This window comes from Schistocerca cancellata, unplaced genomic scaffold (assembly GCF_023864275.1).
Source record: "Schistocerca cancellata isolate TAMUIC-IGC-003103 unplaced genomic scaffold, iqSchCanc2.1 HiC_scaffold_1109, whole genome shotgun sequence".
NCBI lineage: Eukaryota > Metazoa > Arthropoda > Insecta > Orthoptera > Acrididae > Schistocerca > Schistocerca cancellata.
The window spans coordinates 983,599-1,000,489 of NW_026047108.1; the positions used below are offsets into that span (position 1 = coordinate 983,599).

General features: G+C 47.5%; 33 non-coding genes across 33 annotated transcripts; all 33 read right to left on the reverse strand.

The window, feature by feature from the left end:
* Positions 1 to 171: 171 nt before the first annotated feature.
* Positions 172 to 244, reverse strand: Trnak-cuu (transfer RNA lysine (anticodon CUU)). Its single transcript has one exon. It is a non-coding gene; the product is annotated as a tRNA-Lys (tRNA).
* A 440-nt stretch (positions 245 to 684) lies between these two features.
* Trnar-ucg (transfer RNA arginine (anticodon UCG)) lies at positions 685 to 757 on the reverse strand. The gene has a single exon. It is a non-coding gene; the product is annotated as a tRNA-Arg (tRNA).
* Positions 758 to 1,307: 550 nt separating this feature from the next.
* Trnat-agu (transfer RNA threonine (anticodon AGU)) lies at positions 1,308 to 1,379 on the reverse strand. Its single transcript has one exon. It is a non-coding gene; the product is annotated as a tRNA-Thr (tRNA).
* A 321-nt stretch (positions 1,380 to 1,700) lies between these two features.
* Trnak-cuu (transfer RNA lysine (anticodon CUU)) lies at positions 1,701 to 1,773 on the reverse strand. The gene has a single exon. It is a non-coding gene; the product is annotated as a tRNA-Lys (tRNA).
* Positions 1,774 to 2,213: 440 nt separating this feature from the next.
* On the reverse strand, positions 2,214 to 2,286 carry Trnar-ucg (transfer RNA arginine (anticodon UCG)). Its single transcript has one exon. It is a non-coding gene; the product is annotated as a tRNA-Arg (tRNA).
* A 553-nt stretch (positions 2,287 to 2,839) lies between these two features.
* Positions 2,840 to 2,911, reverse strand: Trnat-agu (transfer RNA threonine (anticodon AGU)). Its single transcript has one exon. It is a non-coding gene; the product is annotated as a tRNA-Thr (tRNA).
* Positions 2,912 to 3,232: 321 nt separating this feature from the next.
* Positions 3,233 to 3,305, reverse strand: Trnak-cuu (transfer RNA lysine (anticodon CUU)). Its single transcript has one exon. It is a non-coding gene; the product is annotated as a tRNA-Lys (tRNA).
* Positions 3,306 to 3,745: 440 nt separating this feature from the next.
* Trnar-ucg (transfer RNA arginine (anticodon UCG)) lies at positions 3,746 to 3,818 on the reverse strand. The gene has a single exon. It is a non-coding gene; the product is annotated as a tRNA-Arg (tRNA).
* Positions 3,819 to 4,362: 544 nt separating this feature from the next.
* Positions 4,363 to 4,434, reverse strand: Trnat-agu (transfer RNA threonine (anticodon AGU)). The gene has a single exon. It is a non-coding gene; the product is annotated as a tRNA-Thr (tRNA).
* Positions 4,435 to 4,755: 321 nt separating this feature from the next.
* Trnak-cuu (transfer RNA lysine (anticodon CUU)) lies at positions 4,756 to 4,828 on the reverse strand. The gene has a single exon. It is a non-coding gene; the product is annotated as a tRNA-Lys (tRNA).
* A 440-nt stretch (positions 4,829 to 5,268) lies between these two features.
* On the reverse strand, positions 5,269 to 5,341 carry Trnar-ucg (transfer RNA arginine (anticodon UCG)). The gene has a single exon. It is a non-coding gene; the product is annotated as a tRNA-Arg (tRNA).
* A 552-nt stretch (positions 5,342 to 5,893) lies between these two features.
* Trnat-agu (transfer RNA threonine (anticodon AGU)) lies at positions 5,894 to 5,965 on the reverse strand. Its single transcript has one exon. It is a non-coding gene; the product is annotated as a tRNA-Thr (tRNA).
* A 321-nt stretch (positions 5,966 to 6,286) lies between these two features.
* On the reverse strand, positions 6,287 to 6,359 carry Trnak-cuu (transfer RNA lysine (anticodon CUU)). The gene has a single exon. It is a non-coding gene; the product is annotated as a tRNA-Lys (tRNA).
* A 440-nt stretch (positions 6,360 to 6,799) lies between these two features.
* On the reverse strand, positions 6,800 to 6,872 carry Trnar-ucg (transfer RNA arginine (anticodon UCG)). Its single transcript has one exon. It is a non-coding gene; the product is annotated as a tRNA-Arg (tRNA).
* Positions 6,873 to 7,431: 559 nt separating this feature from the next.
* Trnat-agu (transfer RNA threonine (anticodon AGU)) lies at positions 7,432 to 7,503 on the reverse strand. The gene has a single exon. It is a non-coding gene; the product is annotated as a tRNA-Thr (tRNA).
* A 321-nt stretch (positions 7,504 to 7,824) lies between these two features.
* Trnak-cuu (transfer RNA lysine (anticodon CUU)) lies at positions 7,825 to 7,897 on the reverse strand. The gene has a single exon. It is a non-coding gene; the product is annotated as a tRNA-Lys (tRNA).
* Positions 7,898 to 8,337: 440 nt separating this feature from the next.
* On the reverse strand, positions 8,338 to 8,410 carry Trnar-ucg (transfer RNA arginine (anticodon UCG)). Its single transcript has one exon. It is a non-coding gene; the product is annotated as a tRNA-Arg (tRNA).
* Positions 8,411 to 8,969: 559 nt separating this feature from the next.
* Trnat-agu (transfer RNA threonine (anticodon AGU)) lies at positions 8,970 to 9,041 on the reverse strand. Its single transcript has one exon. It is a non-coding gene; the product is annotated as a tRNA-Thr (tRNA).
* Positions 9,042 to 9,362: 321 nt separating this feature from the next.
* On the reverse strand, positions 9,363 to 9,435 carry Trnak-cuu (transfer RNA lysine (anticodon CUU)). The gene has a single exon. It is a non-coding gene; the product is annotated as a tRNA-Lys (tRNA).
* A 440-nt stretch (positions 9,436 to 9,875) lies between these two features.
* Positions 9,876 to 9,948, reverse strand: Trnar-ucg (transfer RNA arginine (anticodon UCG)). The gene has a single exon. It is a non-coding gene; the product is annotated as a tRNA-Arg (tRNA).
* A 544-nt stretch (positions 9,949 to 10,492) lies between these two features.
* Trnat-agu (transfer RNA threonine (anticodon AGU)) lies at positions 10,493 to 10,564 on the reverse strand. Its single transcript has one exon. It is a non-coding gene; the product is annotated as a tRNA-Thr (tRNA).
* A 321-nt stretch (positions 10,565 to 10,885) lies between these two features.
* Trnak-cuu (transfer RNA lysine (anticodon CUU)) lies at positions 10,886 to 10,958 on the reverse strand. The gene has a single exon. It is a non-coding gene; the product is annotated as a tRNA-Lys (tRNA).
* Positions 10,959 to 11,398: 440 nt separating this feature from the next.
* Positions 11,399 to 11,471, reverse strand: Trnar-ucg (transfer RNA arginine (anticodon UCG)). Its single transcript has one exon. It is a non-coding gene; the product is annotated as a tRNA-Arg (tRNA).
* Positions 11,472 to 12,023: 552 nt separating this feature from the next.
* Positions 12,024 to 12,095, reverse strand: Trnat-agu (transfer RNA threonine (anticodon AGU)). Its single transcript has one exon. It is a non-coding gene; the product is annotated as a tRNA-Thr (tRNA).
* A 321-nt stretch (positions 12,096 to 12,416) lies between these two features.
* Positions 12,417 to 12,489, reverse strand: Trnak-cuu (transfer RNA lysine (anticodon CUU)). Its single transcript has one exon. It is a non-coding gene; the product is annotated as a tRNA-Lys (tRNA).
* Positions 12,490 to 12,929: 440 nt separating this feature from the next.
* Trnar-ucg (transfer RNA arginine (anticodon UCG)) lies at positions 12,930 to 13,002 on the reverse strand. Its single transcript has one exon. It is a non-coding gene; the product is annotated as a tRNA-Arg (tRNA).
* A 559-nt stretch (positions 13,003 to 13,561) lies between these two features.
* Trnat-agu (transfer RNA threonine (anticodon AGU)) lies at positions 13,562 to 13,633 on the reverse strand. Its single transcript has one exon. It is a non-coding gene; the product is annotated as a tRNA-Thr (tRNA).
* A 321-nt stretch (positions 13,634 to 13,954) lies between these two features.
* On the reverse strand, positions 13,955 to 14,027 carry Trnak-cuu (transfer RNA lysine (anticodon CUU)). Its single transcript has one exon. It is a non-coding gene; the product is annotated as a tRNA-Lys (tRNA).
* Positions 14,028 to 14,467: 440 nt separating this feature from the next.
* Trnar-ucg (transfer RNA arginine (anticodon UCG)) lies at positions 14,468 to 14,540 on the reverse strand. Its single transcript has one exon. It is a non-coding gene; the product is annotated as a tRNA-Arg (tRNA).
* A 556-nt stretch (positions 14,541 to 15,096) lies between these two features.
* Trnat-agu (transfer RNA threonine (anticodon AGU)) lies at positions 15,097 to 15,168 on the reverse strand. The gene has a single exon. It is a non-coding gene; the product is annotated as a tRNA-Thr (tRNA).
* Positions 15,169 to 15,489: 321 nt separating this feature from the next.
* Trnak-cuu (transfer RNA lysine (anticodon CUU)) lies at positions 15,490 to 15,562 on the reverse strand. Its single transcript has one exon. It is a non-coding gene; the product is annotated as a tRNA-Lys (tRNA).
* A 440-nt stretch (positions 15,563 to 16,002) lies between these two features.
* Trnar-ucg (transfer RNA arginine (anticodon UCG)) lies at positions 16,003 to 16,075 on the reverse strand. The gene has a single exon. It is a non-coding gene; the product is annotated as a tRNA-Arg (tRNA).
* A 562-nt stretch (positions 16,076 to 16,637) lies between these two features.
* Positions 16,638 to 16,709, reverse strand: Trnat-agu (transfer RNA threonine (anticodon AGU)). The gene has a single exon. It is a non-coding gene; the product is annotated as a tRNA-Thr (tRNA).
* Positions 16,710 to 16,891: the final 182 nt, after the last annotated feature.

Sequence of the window (16,891 nt, forward strand, 5' to 3'; positions counted from 1 at the left end):
ACTAAAATTCCAAAACAACACATTTATTTCATTTCAGAGTCACTTTCAGCTTCAAATACCGTTCCTCTGATATTCATACGAAGCTAGGCATCGTCGTAACCCGTTACGTTCATTACGCAAGGCTCACGAGAGGGGCGCATGTTGGATCCGCGTAGACACAAAATCTTGCGCCGCCCAGCGTGGGGCTCGAACCCACGACCCTGAGATTAAGAGTCTCATGCTCTACCGACAGAGCTAGCCGTGCTGCACGCAACGCGTTACGAGCCATATATTACTGATTTGACCTGCGACCATCTATTGAAGATTCTTTTGACTACAGCTTATTTGCTGCTGCCACAAATCAGCTACAATCCTATTCAATGAAAAATTGTCTCCGAAAGGCATCAAATCTGCTTGAAATGATACGTGGCTATCAGCACCATTATTCAACACACATGCTCGACAGTGCGCAGACGCCTGTGGCGTAGCCCTTGGCTCCTGAATCAGATGCAGTAGTTCCAACAAAAACTCTCCTGAACGGCACTGTGCCGAAAACTTCGCTACAGATCACCCTTGTCTTGCTTGTGCTTCTGGTAGACGCCGGTTTTGCAGCCAGGAAGCGGACAGCAGCAACTTCCAACTACTTTTAGAGTACTCAAACAACACAGTAAAACAGCATGCATCTTTTGCAGAACAGGAAAAACTCGACCGTGACAGGATTCGAACCTGCAATCTTCGGATCCGAAGTCCGACGCCTTATCCATTAGGCCACACGGTCACTGGCGCAATATACTTCTCCACACACACCTCATTTTCGACATTTGTACACTTGACAGAATGAATTTCCCATCTTTGACGCAGTTCTCCATCTCAAATTTCAGTACTAAAAGTACGACGCTACTTCTTGCTGTGTCCCATCGCAAGTTACATTCAAGCCCTTATGACGCTGATCAAACAAGAGGTGGCAAATCAGCTTCAATCGCTTAGTGCCATCTCAGTCGCTTGCAGAAGGTACCTCACCCTATGTGATACAATGGCGAGTTGTCGCTATTACCAAAGCGGCGGCGGCGCCGACGACGACGACGACGACGACAATCGCGAGGGTCTTTATCAGGGGTAGAAAATACATCACAAGAACTAAGTATTTCACGTCGGCATTCTCCGGAGACTGCCAAAAGCAGCAGTTTCTGGTGCCCACTTTAATAGCACCATTCACACTATTCATTTGCGAGAGCATTTCTGAAATACCGCACCCATTCATAATTTTTTTATCCTTGACCGCTTTTTTCGAAAGGGCCACGGTGGGAGGGGCTGTTACAAAATTCATTTGCCTCCTGTGAGGATCGAACTCACGACCTCTGGTTTACTAGACCAGCGCTCTGCCACTGAGCTAAGGAGGCGCTTCCTAGCGCACTTTTCGGGTACTTTGTTCTTACAGACTAGTGAATCGGAGCCCTTCAGCTCGAAACGCACCGCATGAGCGACCATTATTTGCATTTAGTTAGCACAGCTGCTGCTTTCCTACACATCTCACACTATATCGATGTACAACTAAAATTCCAAAACAACACATTTATTTCATTTCAGAGTCACTTTCAGCTTCAAATACCGTTCCTCTGATATTCATACGAAGCTAGGCATCGTCGTAACCCGTTACGTTCATTACGCAAGGCTCACGAGAGGGGCGCATGTTGGATCCGCGTAGACACAAAATCTTGCGCCGCCCAGCGTGGGGCTCGAACCCACGACCCTGAGATTAAGAGTCTCATGCTCTACCGACAGAGCTAGCCGTGCTGCACGCAACGCGTTACGAGCCATATATTACTGATTTGACCTGCGACCATCTATTGAAGATTCTTTTGACTACAGCTTATTTGCTGCTGCCACAAATCAGCTACAATCCTATTCAATGAAAAATTGTCTCCGAAAGGCATCAAATCTGCTTGAAATGATACGTGGCTATCAGCACCATTATTCAACACACATGCTCGACAGTGCGCAGACGCCTGTGGCGTAGCCCTTGGCTCCTGAATCAGATGCAGTAGTTCCAACAAAAACTCTCCTGAACGGCACTGTGCCGAAAACTTCGCTACAGATCACCCTTGTCTTGCTTGTGCTTCTGGTAGACGCCGGTTTTGCAGCCAGGAAGCGGACAGCAGCAACTTCCAACTAGTTTTAGAGTACTCAAACAACACAGTAAAACAGCATGCATCTTTTGCAGAACAGGAAAAACTCGACCGTGACAGGATTCGAACCTGCAATCTTCGGATCCGAAGTCCGACGCCTTATCCATTAGGCCACACGGTCACTGGCGCAATATACTTCTCCACACACACCTGATTTTCGACATTTGTACACTTGACAGAATGAATTTCCCATCTTTGACGCAGTTCTCCATCTCAAATTTCAGTACTAAAAGTACGACGCTACTTCTTGCTGTGTCCCATCGCAAGTTACATTCAAGCCCTTATGACGCTGATCAAACAAGAGGTGGCAAATCAGCTTCAATCGCTTAGTGCCATCTCAGTCGCTTGCAGAAGGTACCTCACCCTATGTGATACAATGGCGAGTTGTCGCTATTACCAAAGCGGCGGCGGCGCCGCCGCCGACGACGACGACGACGACAATCGCGAGCGTCTTTATCAGGGGTAGAAAATACATCACAAGAACTAAGTATTTCACGTCGGCATTCTCCGGAGACTGCCAAAAGCAGCAGTTTCTGGTGCCCACTTTAATAGCACCATTCACACTATTCATTTGCGAGAGCATTTCTGAAATACCGCACCCATTCATAATTTTTTTATCCTTGACCGCTTTTTTCGAAAGGGCCACGGTGGGAGGGGCTGTTACAAAATTCATTTGCCTCCTGTGAGGATCGAACTCACGACCTCTGGTTTACTAGACCAGCGCTCTGCCACTGAGCTAAGGAGGCGCTTCCTAGCGCACTTTTCGGGTACTTTGTTCTTACAGACTAGTGAATCGGAGCCCTTCAGCTCGAAACGCACCGCATGAGCGACCATTATTTGCATTTAGTTAGCACAGCTGCTGCTTTCCTACACATCTCACACTATATCGATGTACAACTAAAATTCCAAAACAACACATTTATTTCATTTCAGAGTCACTTTCAGCTTCAAATACCGTTCCTCTGATATTCATACGAAGCTAGGCATCGTCGTAACCCGTTACGTTCATTACGCAAGGCTCACGAGAGGGGCGCATGTTGGATCCGCGTAGACACAAAATCTTGCGCCGCCCAGCGTGGGGCTCGAACCCACGACCCTGAGATTAAGAGTCTCATGCTCTACCGACAGAGCTAGCCGTGCTGCACGCAACGCGTTACGAGCCATATATTACTGATTTGACCTGCGACCATCTATTGAAGATTCTTTTGACTACAGCTTATTTGCTGCTGCCACAAATCAGCTACAATCCTATTCAATGAAAAATTGTCTCCGAGAGGCATCAAATCTGCTTGAAATGATACGTGGCTATCAGCACCATTATTCAACACACATGCTCGACAGTGCGCAGACGCCTGTGGCGTAGCCCTTGGCTCCTGAATCAGATGCAGTAGTTCCAACAAAAACTCTCCTGAACGGCACTGTGCCGAAAACTTCGCTACAGATCACCCTTGTCTTGCTTGTGCTTCTGGTAGACGCCGGTTTTGCAGCCAGGAAGCGGACAGCAGCAACTTCCAACTACTTTTAGAGTACTCAAACAACACAGTAAAACAGCATGCATCTTTTGCAGAACAGGAAAAACTCGACCGTGACAGGATTCGAACCTGCAATCTTCGGATCCGAAGTCCGACGCCTTATCCATTAGGCCACACGGTCACTGGCGCAATATACTTCTCCACACACACCTCATTTTCGACATTTGTACACTTGGCAGAATGAATTTCCCATCTTTGACGCAGTTCTCCATCTCAAATTTCAGTACTAAAAGTACGACGCTACTTCTTGCTGTGTCCCATCGCAAGTTACATTCAAGCCCTTATGACGCTGATCAAACAAGAGGTGGCAAATCAGCTTCAATCGCTTAGTGCCATCTCAGTCGCTTGCAGAAGGTACCTCACCCTATGTGATACAATGGCGAGTTGTCGCTATTACCAAAGCGGCGGCGGCGCCGACGACGACGACGACAATCGCGAGGGTCTTTATCAGGGGTAGAAAATACATCACAAGAACTAAGTATTTCACGTGGGCATTCTCCGGAGACTGCCAAAAGCAGCAGTTTCTGGTGCCCACTTTAATAGCACCATTCACACTATTCATTTGCGAGAGCATTTCTTAAATACCGCACCCATTCATAATTTTTTTATCCTTGACCGCTTTTTTCGAAAGGGCCACGGTGGGAGGGGCTGTTACAAAATTCATTTGCCTCCTGTGAGGATCGAACTCACGACCTCTGGTTTACTAGACCAGCGCTCTGCCACTGAGCTAAGGAGGCGCCTCCTAGCGCACTTTTCGGGTACTTTGTTCTTACAGACTAGTGAATCGGAGCCCTTCAGCTCGAAACGCACCGCATGAGCGACCATTATTTGCATTTAGTTAGCACAGCTGCTGCTTTCCTACACATCTCACACTATATCGATGTACAACTAAAATTCCAAAACAACACATTTATTTCATTTCAGAGTCACTTTCAGCTTCAAATACCGTTCCTCTGATATTCATACGAAGCTAGGCATCGTCGTAACCCGTTACGTTCATTACGCAAGGCTCACGAGAGGGGCGCATGTTGGATCCGCGTAGACACAAAATCTTGCGCCGCCCAGCGTGGGGCTCGAACCCACGACCCTGAGATTAAGAGTCTCATGCTCTACCGACAGAGCTAGCCGTGCTGCACGCAACGCGTTACGAGCCATATATTACTGATTTGACCTGCGACCATCTATTGAAGATTCTTTTGACTACAGCTTATTTGCTGCTGCCACAAATCAGCTACAATCCTATTCAATGAAAAATTGTCTCCGAAAGGCATCAAATCTGCTTGAAATGATACGTGGCTATCAGCACCATTATTCAACACACATGCTCGACAGTGCGCAGACGCCTCTGGCGTAGCCCTTGGCTCCTGAATCAGATGCAGTAGTTCCAACAAAAACTCTCCTGAACGGCACTGTGCCGAAAACTTCGCTACAGATCACCCTTGTCTTGCTTGTGCTTCTGGTAGACGCCGGTTTTGCAGCCAGGAAGCGGACAGCAGCAACTTCCAACTAGTTTTAGAGTACTCAAACAACACAGTAAAACAGCATGCATCTTTTGCAGAACAGGAAAAACTCGACCGTGACAGGATTCGAACCTGCAATCTTCGGATCCGAAGTCCGACGCCTTATCCATTAGGCCACACGGTCACTGGCGCAATATACTTCTCCACACACACCTCATTTTCGACATTTGTACACTTGGCAGAATGAATTTCCCATCTTTGACGCAGTTCTCCATCTCAAATTTCAGTACTAAAAGTACGACGCTACTTCTTGCTGTGTCCCATCGCAAGTTACATTCAAGCCCTTATGACGCTGATCAAACAAGAGGTGGCAAATCAGCTTCAATCGCTTAGTGCCATCTCAGTCGCTTGCAGAAGGTACCTCACCCTATGTGATACAATGGCGAGTTGTCGCTATTACCAAAGCGGCGGCGGCGCCGACGAAACGACGACGACGACGACAATCGCGAGGGTCTTTATCAGGGGTAGAAAATACATCACAAGAACTAAGTATTTCACGTCGGCATTCTCCGGAGACTGCCAAAAGCAGCAGTTTCTGGTGCCCACTTTAATAGCACCATTCACACTATTCATTTGCGAGAGCATTTCTGAAATACCGCACCCATTCATAATTTTTTTATCCTTGACCGCTTTTTTCGAAAGGGCCACGGTGGGAGGGGCTGTTACAAAATTCATTTGCCTCCTGTGAGGATCGAACTCACGACCTCTGGTTTACTAGACCAGCGCTCTGCCACTGAGCTAAGGAGGCGCCTCCTAGCGCACTTTTCGGGTACTTTGTTCTTACAGACTAGTGAATCGGAGCCCTTCAGCTCGAAACGCACCGCATGAGCGACCATTATTTGCATTTAGTTAGCACAGCTGCTGCTTTCCTACACATCTCACACTATATCGATGTACAACTAAAATTCCAAAACAACACATTTATTTCATTTCAGAGTCACTTTCAGCTTCAAATACCGTTCCTCTGATATTCATACGAAGCTAGGCATCGTCGTAACCCGTTACGTTCATTACGCAAGGCTCACGAGAGGGGCGCATGTTGGATCCGCGTAGACACAAAATTTTGCGCCGCCCAGCGTGGGGCTCGAACCCACGACCCTGAGATTAAGAGTCTCATGCTCTACCGACAGAGCTAGCCGTGCTGCACGCAACGCGTTACGAGCCATATATTACTGATTTGACCTGCGACCATCTATTGAAGATTCTTTTGACTACAGCTTATTTGCTGCTGCCACAAATCAGCTACAATCCTATTCAATGAAAAATTGTCTCCGAAAGGCATCAAATCTGCTTGAAATGATACGTGGCTATCAGCACCATTATTCAACACACATGCTCGACAGTGCGCAGACGCCTGTGGCGTAGCCCTTGGCTCCTGAATCAGATGCAGTAGTTCCAACAAAAACTCTCCTGAACGGCACTGTGCCGAAAACTTCGCTACAGATCACCCTTGTCTTGCTTGTGCTTCTGGTAGACGCCGGTTTTGCAGCCAGGAAGCGGACAGCAGCAACTTCCAACTACTTTTAGAGTACTCAAACAACACAGTAAAACAGCATGCATCTTTTGCAGAACAGGAAAAACTCGACCGTGACAGGATTCGAACCTGCAATCTTCGGATCCGAAGTCCGACGCCTTATCCATTAGGCCACACGGTCACTGGCGCAATATACTTCTCCACACACACCTCATTTTCGACATTTGTACACTTGACAGAATGAATTTCCCATCTTTGACGCAGTTCTCCATCTCAAATTTCAGTACTAAAAGTACGACGCTACTTCTTGCTGTGTCCCATCGCAAGTTACATTCAAGCCCTTATGACGCTGATCAAACAAGAGGTGGCAAATCAGCTTCAATCGCTTAGTGCCATCTCAGTCGCTTGCAGAAGGTACCTCACCCTATGTGATACAATGGCGAGTTGTCGCTATTACCAAAGCGGCGGCGGCGCCGACGACGACGACGACGACGACGACGACGACAATCGCGAGGGTCTTTATCAGGGGTAGAAAATACATCACAAGAACTAAGTATTTCACGTCGGCATTCTCCGGAGACTGCCAAAAGCAGCAGTTTCTGGTGCCCACTTTAATAGCACCATTCACACTATTCATTTGCGAGAGCATTTCTGAAATACCGCACCCATTCATAATTTTTTTATCCTTGACCGCTTTTTTCGAAAGGGCCACGGTGGGAGGGGCTGTTACAAAATTCATTTGCCTCCTGTGAGGATCGAACTCACGACCTCTGGTTTACTAGACCAGCGCTCTGCCACTGAGCTAAGGAGGCGCCTCCTAGCGCACTTTTCGGGTACTTTGTTCTTACAGACTAGTGAATCGGAGCCCTTCAGCTCGAAACGCACCGCATGAGCGACCATTATTTGCATTTAGTTAGCACAGCTGCTGCTTTCCTACACATCTCACACTATATCGATGTACAACTAAAATTCCAAAACAACACATTTATTTCATTTCAGAGTCACTTTCAGCTTCAAATACCGTTCCTCTGATATTCATACGAAGCTAGGCATCGTCGTAACCCGTTACGTTCATTACGCAAGGCTCACGAGAGGGGCGCATGTTGGATCCGCGTAGACACAAAATCTTGCGCCGCCCAGCGTGGGGCTCGAACCCACGACCCTGAGATTAAGAGTCTCATGCTCTACCGACAGAGCTAGCCGTGCTGCACGCAACGCGTTACGAGCCATATATTACTGATTTGACCTGCGACCATCTATTGAAGATTCTTTTGACTACAGCTTATTTGCTGCTGCCACAAATCAGCTACAATCCTATTCAATGAAAAATTGTCTCCGAAAGGCATCAAATCTGCTTGAAATGATACGTGGCTATCAGCACCATTATTCAACACACATGCTCGACAGTGCGCAGACGCCTGTGGCGTAGCCCTTGGCTCCTGAATCAGATGCAGTAGTTCCAACAAAAACTCTCCTGAACGGCACTGTGCCGAAAACTTCGCTACAGATCACCCTTGTCTTGCTTGTGCTTCTGGTAGACGCCGGTTTTGCAGCCAGGAAGCGGACAGCAGCAACTTCCAACTACTTTTAGAGTACTCAAACAACACAGTAAAACAGCATGCATCTTTTGCAGAACAGGAAAAACTCGACCGTGACAGGATTCGAACCTGCAATCTTCGGATCCGAAGTCCGACGCCTTATCCATTAGGCCACACGGTCACTGGCGCAATATACTTCTCCACACACACCTCATTTTCGACATTTGTACACTTGGCAGAATGAATTTCCCATCTTTGACGCAGTTCTCCATCTCAAATTTCAGTACTAAAAGTACGACGCTACTTCTTGCTGTGTCCCATCGCAAGTTACATTCAAGCCCTTATGACGCTGATCAAACAAGAGGTGGCAAATCAGCTTCAATCGCTTAGTGCCATCTCAGTCGCTTGCAGAAGGTACCTCACCCTATGTGATACAATGGCGAGTTGTCGCTATTACCAAAGCGGCGGCGGCGCCGCCGCCGCCGCCGACGACGACGACGACGACAATCGCGAGGGTCTTTATCAGGGGTAGAAAATACATCACAAGAACTAAGTATTTCACGTGGGCATTCTCCGGAGACTGCCAAAAGCAGCAGTTTCTGGTGCCCACTTTAATAGCACCATTCACACTATTCATTTGCGAGACCATTTCTTAAATACCGCACCCATTCATAATTTTTTTATCCTTGACCGCTTTTTTCGAAAGGGCCACGGTGGGAGGGGCTGTTACAAAATTCATTTGCCTCCTGTGAGGATCGAACTCACGACCTCTGGTTTACTAGACCAGCGCTCTGCCACTGAGCTAAGGAGGCGCCTCCTAGCGCACTTTTCGGGTACTTTGTTCTTACAGACTAGTGAATCGGAGCCCTTCAGCTCGAAACGCACCGCATGAGCGACCATTATTTGCATTTAGTTAGCACAGCTGCTGCTTTCCTACACATCTCACACTATATCGATGTACAACTAAAATTCCAAAACAACACATTTATTTCATTTCAGAGTCACTTTCAGCTTCAAATACCGTTCCTCTGATATTCATACGAAGCTAGGCATCGTCGTAACCCGTTACGTTCATTACGCAAGGCTCACGAGAGGGGCGCATGTTGGATCCGCGTAGACACAAAATCTTGCGCCGCCCAGCGTGGGGCTCGAACCCACGACCCTGAGATTAAGAGTCTCATGCTCTACCGACAGAGCTAGCCGTGCTGCACGCAACGCGTTACGAGCCATATATTACTGATTTGACCTGCGACCATCTATTGAAGATTCTTTTGACTACAGCTTATTTGCTGCTGCCACAAATCAGCTACAATCCTATTCAATGAAAAATTGTCTCCGAAAGGCATCAAATCTGCTTGAAATGATACGTGGCTATCAGCACCATTATTCAACACACATGCTCGACAGTGCGCAGACGCCTGTGGCGTAGCCCTTGGCTCCTGAATCAGATGCAGTAGTTCCAACAAAAACTCTCCTGAACGGCACTGTGCCGAAAACTTCGCTACAGATCACCCTTGTCTTGCTTGTGCTTCTGGTAGACGCCGGTTTTGCAGCCAGGAAGCGGACAGCAGCAACTTCCAACTAGTTTTAGAGTACTCAAACAACACAGTAAAACAGCATGCATCTTTTGCAGAACAGGAAAAACTCGACCGTGACAGGATTCGAACCTGCAATCTTCGGATCCGAAGTCCGACGCCTTATCCATTAGGCCACACGGTCACTGGCGCAATATACTTCTCCACACACACCTCATTTTCGACATTTGTACACTTGGCAGAATGAATTTCCCATCTTTGACGCAGTTCTCCATCTCAAATTTCAGTACTAAAAGTACGACGCTACTTCTTGCTGTGTCCCATCGCAAGTTACATTCAAGCCCTTATGACGCTGATCAAACAAGAGGTGGCAAATCAGCTTCAATCGCTTAGTGCCATCTCAGTCGCTTGCAGAAGGTACCTCACCCTATGTGATACAATGGCGAGTTGTCGCTATTACCAAAGCGGCGGCGGCGCCGACGACGACGACGACAATCGCGAGGGTCTTTATCAGGGGTAGAAAATACATCACAAGAACTAAGTATTTCACGTGGGCATTCTCCGGAGACTGCCAAAAGCAGCAGTTTCTGGTGCCCACTTTAATAGCACCATTCACACTATTCATTTGCGAGAGCATTTCTTAAATACCGCACCCATTCATAATTTTTTTATCCTTGACCGCTTTTTTCGAAAGGGCCACGGTGGGAGGGGCTGTTACAAAATTCATTTGCCTCCTGTGAGGATCGAACTCACGACCTCTGGTTTACTAGACCAGCGCTCTGCCACTGAGCTAAGGAGGCGCCTCCTAGCGCACTTTTCGGGTACTTTGTTCTTACAGACTAGTGAATCGGAGCCCTTCAGCTCGAAACGCACCGCATGAGCGACCATTATTTGCATTTAGTTAGCACAGCTGCTGCTTTCCTACACATCTCACACTATATCGATGTACAACTAAAATTCCAAAACAACACATTTATTTCATTTCAGAGTCACTTTCAGCTTCAAATACCGTTCCTCTGATATTCATACGAAGCTAGGCATCGTCGTAACCCGTTACGTTCATTACGCAAGGCTCACGAGAGGGGCGCATGTTGGATCCGCGTAGACACAAAATCTTGCGCCGCCCAGCGTGGGGCTCGAACCCACGACCCTGAGATTAAGAGTCTCATGCTCTACCGACAGAGCTAGCCGTGCTGCACGCAACGCGTTACGAGCCATATATTACTGATTTGACCTGCGACCATCTATTGAAGATTCTTTTGACTACAGCTTATTTGCTGCTGCCACAAATCAGCTACAATCCTATTCAATGAAAAATTGTCTCCGAAAGGCATCAAATCTGCTTGAAATGATACGTGGCTATCAGCACCATTATTCAACACACATGCTCGACAGTGCGCAGACGCCTCTGGCGTAGCCCTTGGCTCCTGAATCAGATGCAGTAGTTCCAACAAAAACTCTCCTGAACGGCACTGTGCCGAAAACTTCGCTACAGATCACCCTTGTCTTGCTTGTGCTTCTGGTAGACGCCGGTTTTGCAGCCAGGAAGCGGACAGCAGCAACTTCCAACTAGTTTTAGAGTACTCAAACAACACAGTAAAACAGCATGCATCTTTTGCAGAACAGGAAAAACTCGACCGTGACAGGATTCGAACCTGCAATCTTCGGATCCGAAGTCCGACGCCTTATCCATTAGGCCACACGGTCACTGGCGCAATATACTTCTCCACACACACCTCATTTTCGACATTTGTACACTTGGCAGAATGAATTTCCCATCTTTGACGCAGTTCTCCATCTCAAATTTCAGTACTAAAAGTACGACGCTACTTCTTGCTGTGTCCCATCGCAAGTTACATTCAAGCCCTTATGACGCTGATCAAACAAGAGGTGGCAAATCAGCTTCAATCGCTTAGTGCCATCTCAGTCGCTTGCAGAAGGTACCTCACCCTATGTGATACAATGGCGAGTTGTCGCTATTACCAAAGCGGCGGCGGCGCCGACGAAACGACGACGACGACGACAATCGCGAGGGTCTTTATCAGGGGTAGAAAATACATCACAAGAACTAAGTATTTCACGTCGGCATTCTCCGGAGACTGCCAAAAGCAGCAGTTTCTGGTGCCCACTTTAATAGCACCATTCACACTATTCATTTGCGAGAGCATTTCTGAAATACCGCACCCATTCATAATTTTTTTATCCTTGACCGCTTTTTTCGAAAGGGCCACGGTGGGAGGGGCTGTTACAAAATTCATTTGCCTCCTGTGAGGATCGAACTCACGACCTCTGGTTTACTAGACCAGCGCTCTGCCACTGAGCTAAGGAGGCGCCTCCTAGCGCACTTTTCGGGTACTTTGTTCTTACAGACTAGTGAATCGGAGCCCTTCAGCTCGAAACGCACCGCATGAGCGACCATTATTTGCATTTAGTTAGCACAGCTGCTGCTTTCCTACACATCTCACACTATATCGATGTACAACTAAAATTCCAAAACAACACATTTATTTCATTTCAGAGTCACTTTCAGCTTCAAATACCGTTCCTCTGATATTCATACGAAGCTAGGCATCGTCGTAACCCGTTACGTTCATTACGCAAGGCTCACGAGAGGGGCGCATGTTTGATCCGCGTAGACACAAAATTTTGCGCCGCCCAGCGTGGGGCTCGAACCCACGACCCTGAGATTAAGAGTCTCATGCTCTACCGACAGAGCTAGCCGTGCTGCACGCAACGCGTTACGAGCCATATATTACTGATTTGACCTGCGACCATCTATTGAAGATTCTTTTGACTACAGCTTATTTGCTGCTGCCACAAATCAGCTACAATCCTATTCAATGAAAAATTGTCTCCGAAAGGCATCAAATCTGCTTGAAATGATACGTGGCTATCAGCACCATTATTCAACACACATGCTCGACAGTGCGCAGACGCCTGTGGCGTAGCCCTTGGCTCCTGAATCAGATGCAGTAGTTCCAACAAAAACTCTCCTGAACGGCACTGTGCCGAAAACTTCGCTACAGATCACCCTTGTCTTGCTTGTGCTTCTGGTAGACGCCGGTTTTGCAGCCAGGAAGCGGACAGCAGCAACTTCCAACTACTTTTAGAGTACTCAAACAACACAGTAAAACAGCATGCATCTTTTGCAGAACAGGAAAAACTCGACCGTGACAGGATTCGAACCTGCAATCTTCGGATCCGAAGTCCGACGCCTTATCCATTAGGCCACACGGTCACTGGCGCAATATACTTCTCCACACACACCTCATTTTCGACATTTGTACACTTGACAGAATGAATTTCCCATCTTTGACGCAGTTCTCCATCTCAAATTTCAGTACTAAAAGTACGACGCTACTTCTTGCTGTGTCCCATCGCAAGTTACATTCAAGCCCTTATGACGCTGATCAAACAAGAGGTGGCAAATCAGCTTCAATCGCTTAGTGCCATCTCAGTCGCTTGCAGAAGGTACCTCACCCTATGTGATACAATGGCGAGTTGTCGCTATTACCAAAGCGGCGGCGGCGCCGACGACGACGACGACGACGACGACGACGACAATCGCGAGGGTCTTTATCAGGGGTAGAAAATACATCACAAGAACTAAGTATTTCACGTCGGCATTCTCCGGAGACTGCCAAAAGCAGCAGTTTCTGGTGCCCACTTTAATAGCACCATTCACACTATTCATTTGCGAGAGCATTTCTGAAATACCGCACCCATTCATAATTTTTTTATCCTTGACCGCTTTTTTCGAAAGGGCCACGGTGGGAGGGGCTGTTACAAAATTCATTTGCCTCCTGTGAGGATCGAACTCACGACCTCTGGTTTACTAGACCAGCGCTCTGCCACTGAGCTAAGGAGGCGCCTCCTAGCGCACTTTTCGGGTACTTTGTTCTTACAGACTAGTGAATCGGAGCCCTTCAGCTCGAAACGCACCGCATGAGCGACCATTATTTGCATTTAGTTAGCACAGCTGCTGCTTTCCTACACATCTCACACTATATCGATGTACAACTAAAATTCCAAAACAACACATTTATTTCATTTCAGAGTCACTTTCAGCTTCAAATACCGTTCCTCTGATATTCATACGAAGCTAGGCATCGTCGTAACCCGTTACGTTCATTACGCAAGGCTCACGAGAGGGGCGCATGTTGGATCCGCGTAGACACAAAATCTTGCGCCGCCCAGCGTGGGGCTCGAACCCACGACCCTGAGATTAAGAGTCTCATGCTCTACCGACAGAGCTAGCCGTGCTGCACGCAACGCGTTACGAGCCATATATTACTGATTTGACCTGCGACCATCTATTGAAGATTCTTTTGACTACAGCTTATTTGCTGCTGCCACAAATCAGCTACAATCCTATTCAATGAAAAATTGTCTCCGAAAGGCATCAAATCTGCTTGAAATGATACGTGGCTATCAGCACCATTATTCAACACACATGCTCGACAGTGCGCAGACGCCTGTGGCGTAGCCCTTGGCTCCTGAATCAGATGCAGTAGTTCCAACAAAAACTCTCCTGAACGGCACTGTGCCGAAAACTTCGCTACAGATCACCCTTGTCTTGCTTGTGCTTCTGGTAGACGCCGGTTTTGCAGCCAGGAAGCGGACAGCAGCAACTTCCAACTACTTTTAGAGTACTCAAACAACACAGTAAAACAGCATGCATCTTTTGCAGAACAGGAAAAACTCGACCGTGACAGGATTCGAACCTGCAATCTTCGGATCCGAAGTCCGACGCCTTATCCATTAGGCCACACGGTCACTGGCGCAATATACTTCTCCACACACACCTCATTTTCGACATTTGTACACTTGGCAGAATGAATTTCCCATCTTTGACGCAGTTCTCCATCTCAAATTTCAGTACTAAAAGTACGACGCTACTTCTTGCTGTGTCCCATCGCAAGTTACATTCAAGCCCTTATGACGCTGATCAAACAAGAGGTGGCAAATCAGCTTCAATCGCTTAGTGCCATCTCAGTCGCTTGCAGAAGGTACCTCACCCTATGTGATACAATGGCGAGTTGTCGCTATTACCAAAGCGGCGGCGGCGCCGCCGCCGCCGCCGCCGACGACGACGACAATCGCGAGGGTCTTTATCAGGGGTAGAAAATACATCACAAGAACTAAGTATTTCACGTGGGCATTCTCCGGAGACTGCCAAAAGCAGCAGTTTCTGGTGCCCACTTTAATAGCACCATTCACACTATTCATTTGCGAGAGCATTTCTTAAATACCGCACCCATTCATAATTTTTTTATCCTTGACCGCTTTTTTCGAAAGGGCCACGGTGGGAGGGGCTGTTACAAAATTCATTTGCCTCCTGTGAGGATCGAACTCACGACCTCTGGTTTACTAGACCAGCGCTCTGCCACTGAGCTAAGGAGGCGCCTCCTAGCGCACTTTTCGGGTACTTTGTTCTTACAGACTAGTGAATCGGAGCCCTTCAGCTCGAAACGCACCGCATGAGCGACCATTATTTGCATTTAGTTAGCACAGCTGCTGCTTTCCTACACATCTCACACTATATCGATGTACAACTAAAATTCCAAAACAACACATTTATTTCATTTCAGAGTCACTTTCAGCTTCAAATACCGTTCCTCTGATATTCATACGAAGCTAGGCATCGTCGTAACCCGTTACGTTCATTACGCAAGGCTCACGAGAGGGGCGCATGTTGGATCCGCGTAGACACAAAATCTTGCGCCGCCCAGCGTGGGGCTCGAACCCACGACCCTGAGATTAAGAGTCTCATGCTCTACCGACAGAGCTAGCCGTGCTGCACGCAACGCGTTACGAGCCATATATTACTGATTTGACCTGCGACCATCTATTGAAGATTCTTTTGACTACAGCTTATTTGCTGCTGCCACAAATCAGCTACAATCCTATTCAATGAAAAATTGTCTCCGAAAGGCATCAAATCTGCTTGAAATGATACGTGGCTATCAGCACCATTATTCAACACACATGCTCGACAGTGCGCAGACGCCTGTGGCGTAGCCCTTGGCTCCTGAATCAGATGCAGTAGTTCCAACAAAAACTCTCCTGAACGGCACTGTGCCGAAAACTTCGCTACAGATCACCCTTGTCTTGCTTGTGCTTCTGGTAGACGCCGGTTTTGCAGCCAGGAAGCGGACAGCAGCAACTTCCAACTAGTTTTAGAGTACTCAAACAACACAGTAAAACAGCATGCATCTTTTGCAGAACAGGAAAAACTCGACCGTGACAGGATTCGAACCTGCAATCTTCGGATCCGAAGTCCGACGCCTTATCCATTAGGCCACACGGTCACTGGCGCAATATACTTCTCCACACACACCTCATTTTCGACATTTGTACACTTGGCAGAATGAATTTCCCATCTTTGACGCAGTTCTCCATCTCAAATTTCAGTACTAAAAGTACGACGCTACTTCTTGCTGTGTCCCATCGCAAGTTACATTCAAGCCCTTATGACGCTGATCAAACAAGAGGTGGCAAATCAGCTTCAATCGCTTAGTGCCATCTCAGTCGCTTGCAGAAGGTACCTCACCCTATGTGATACAATGGCGAGTTGTCGCTATTACCAAAGCGGCGGCGGCGCCGCCGCCGCCGACGACGACGACGACGACGACGACAATCGCGAGGGTCTTTATCAGGGGTAGAAAATACATCACAAGAACTAAGTATTTCACGTGGGCATTCTCCGGAGACTGCCAAAAGCAGCAGTTTCTGGTGCCCACTTTAATAGCACCATTCACACTATTCATTTGCGAGAGCATTTCTTAAATACCGCACCCATTCATAATTTTTTTATCCTTGACCGCTTTTTTCGAAAGGGCCACGGTGGGAGGGGCTGTTACAAAATTCATTTGCCTCCTGTGAGGATCGAACTCACGACCTCTGGTTTACTAGACCAGCGCTCTGCCACTGAGCTAAGGAGGCGCCTCCTAGCGCACTTTTCGGGTACTTTGTTCTTACAGACTAGTGAATCGGAGCCCTTCAGCTCGAAACGCACCGCATGAGCGACCATTATTTGCATTTAGTTAGCACAGCTGCTGCTTTCCTACACATCTCACACTATATCGATGTACAACTAAAATTCCAAAACAACACATTTATTTCAT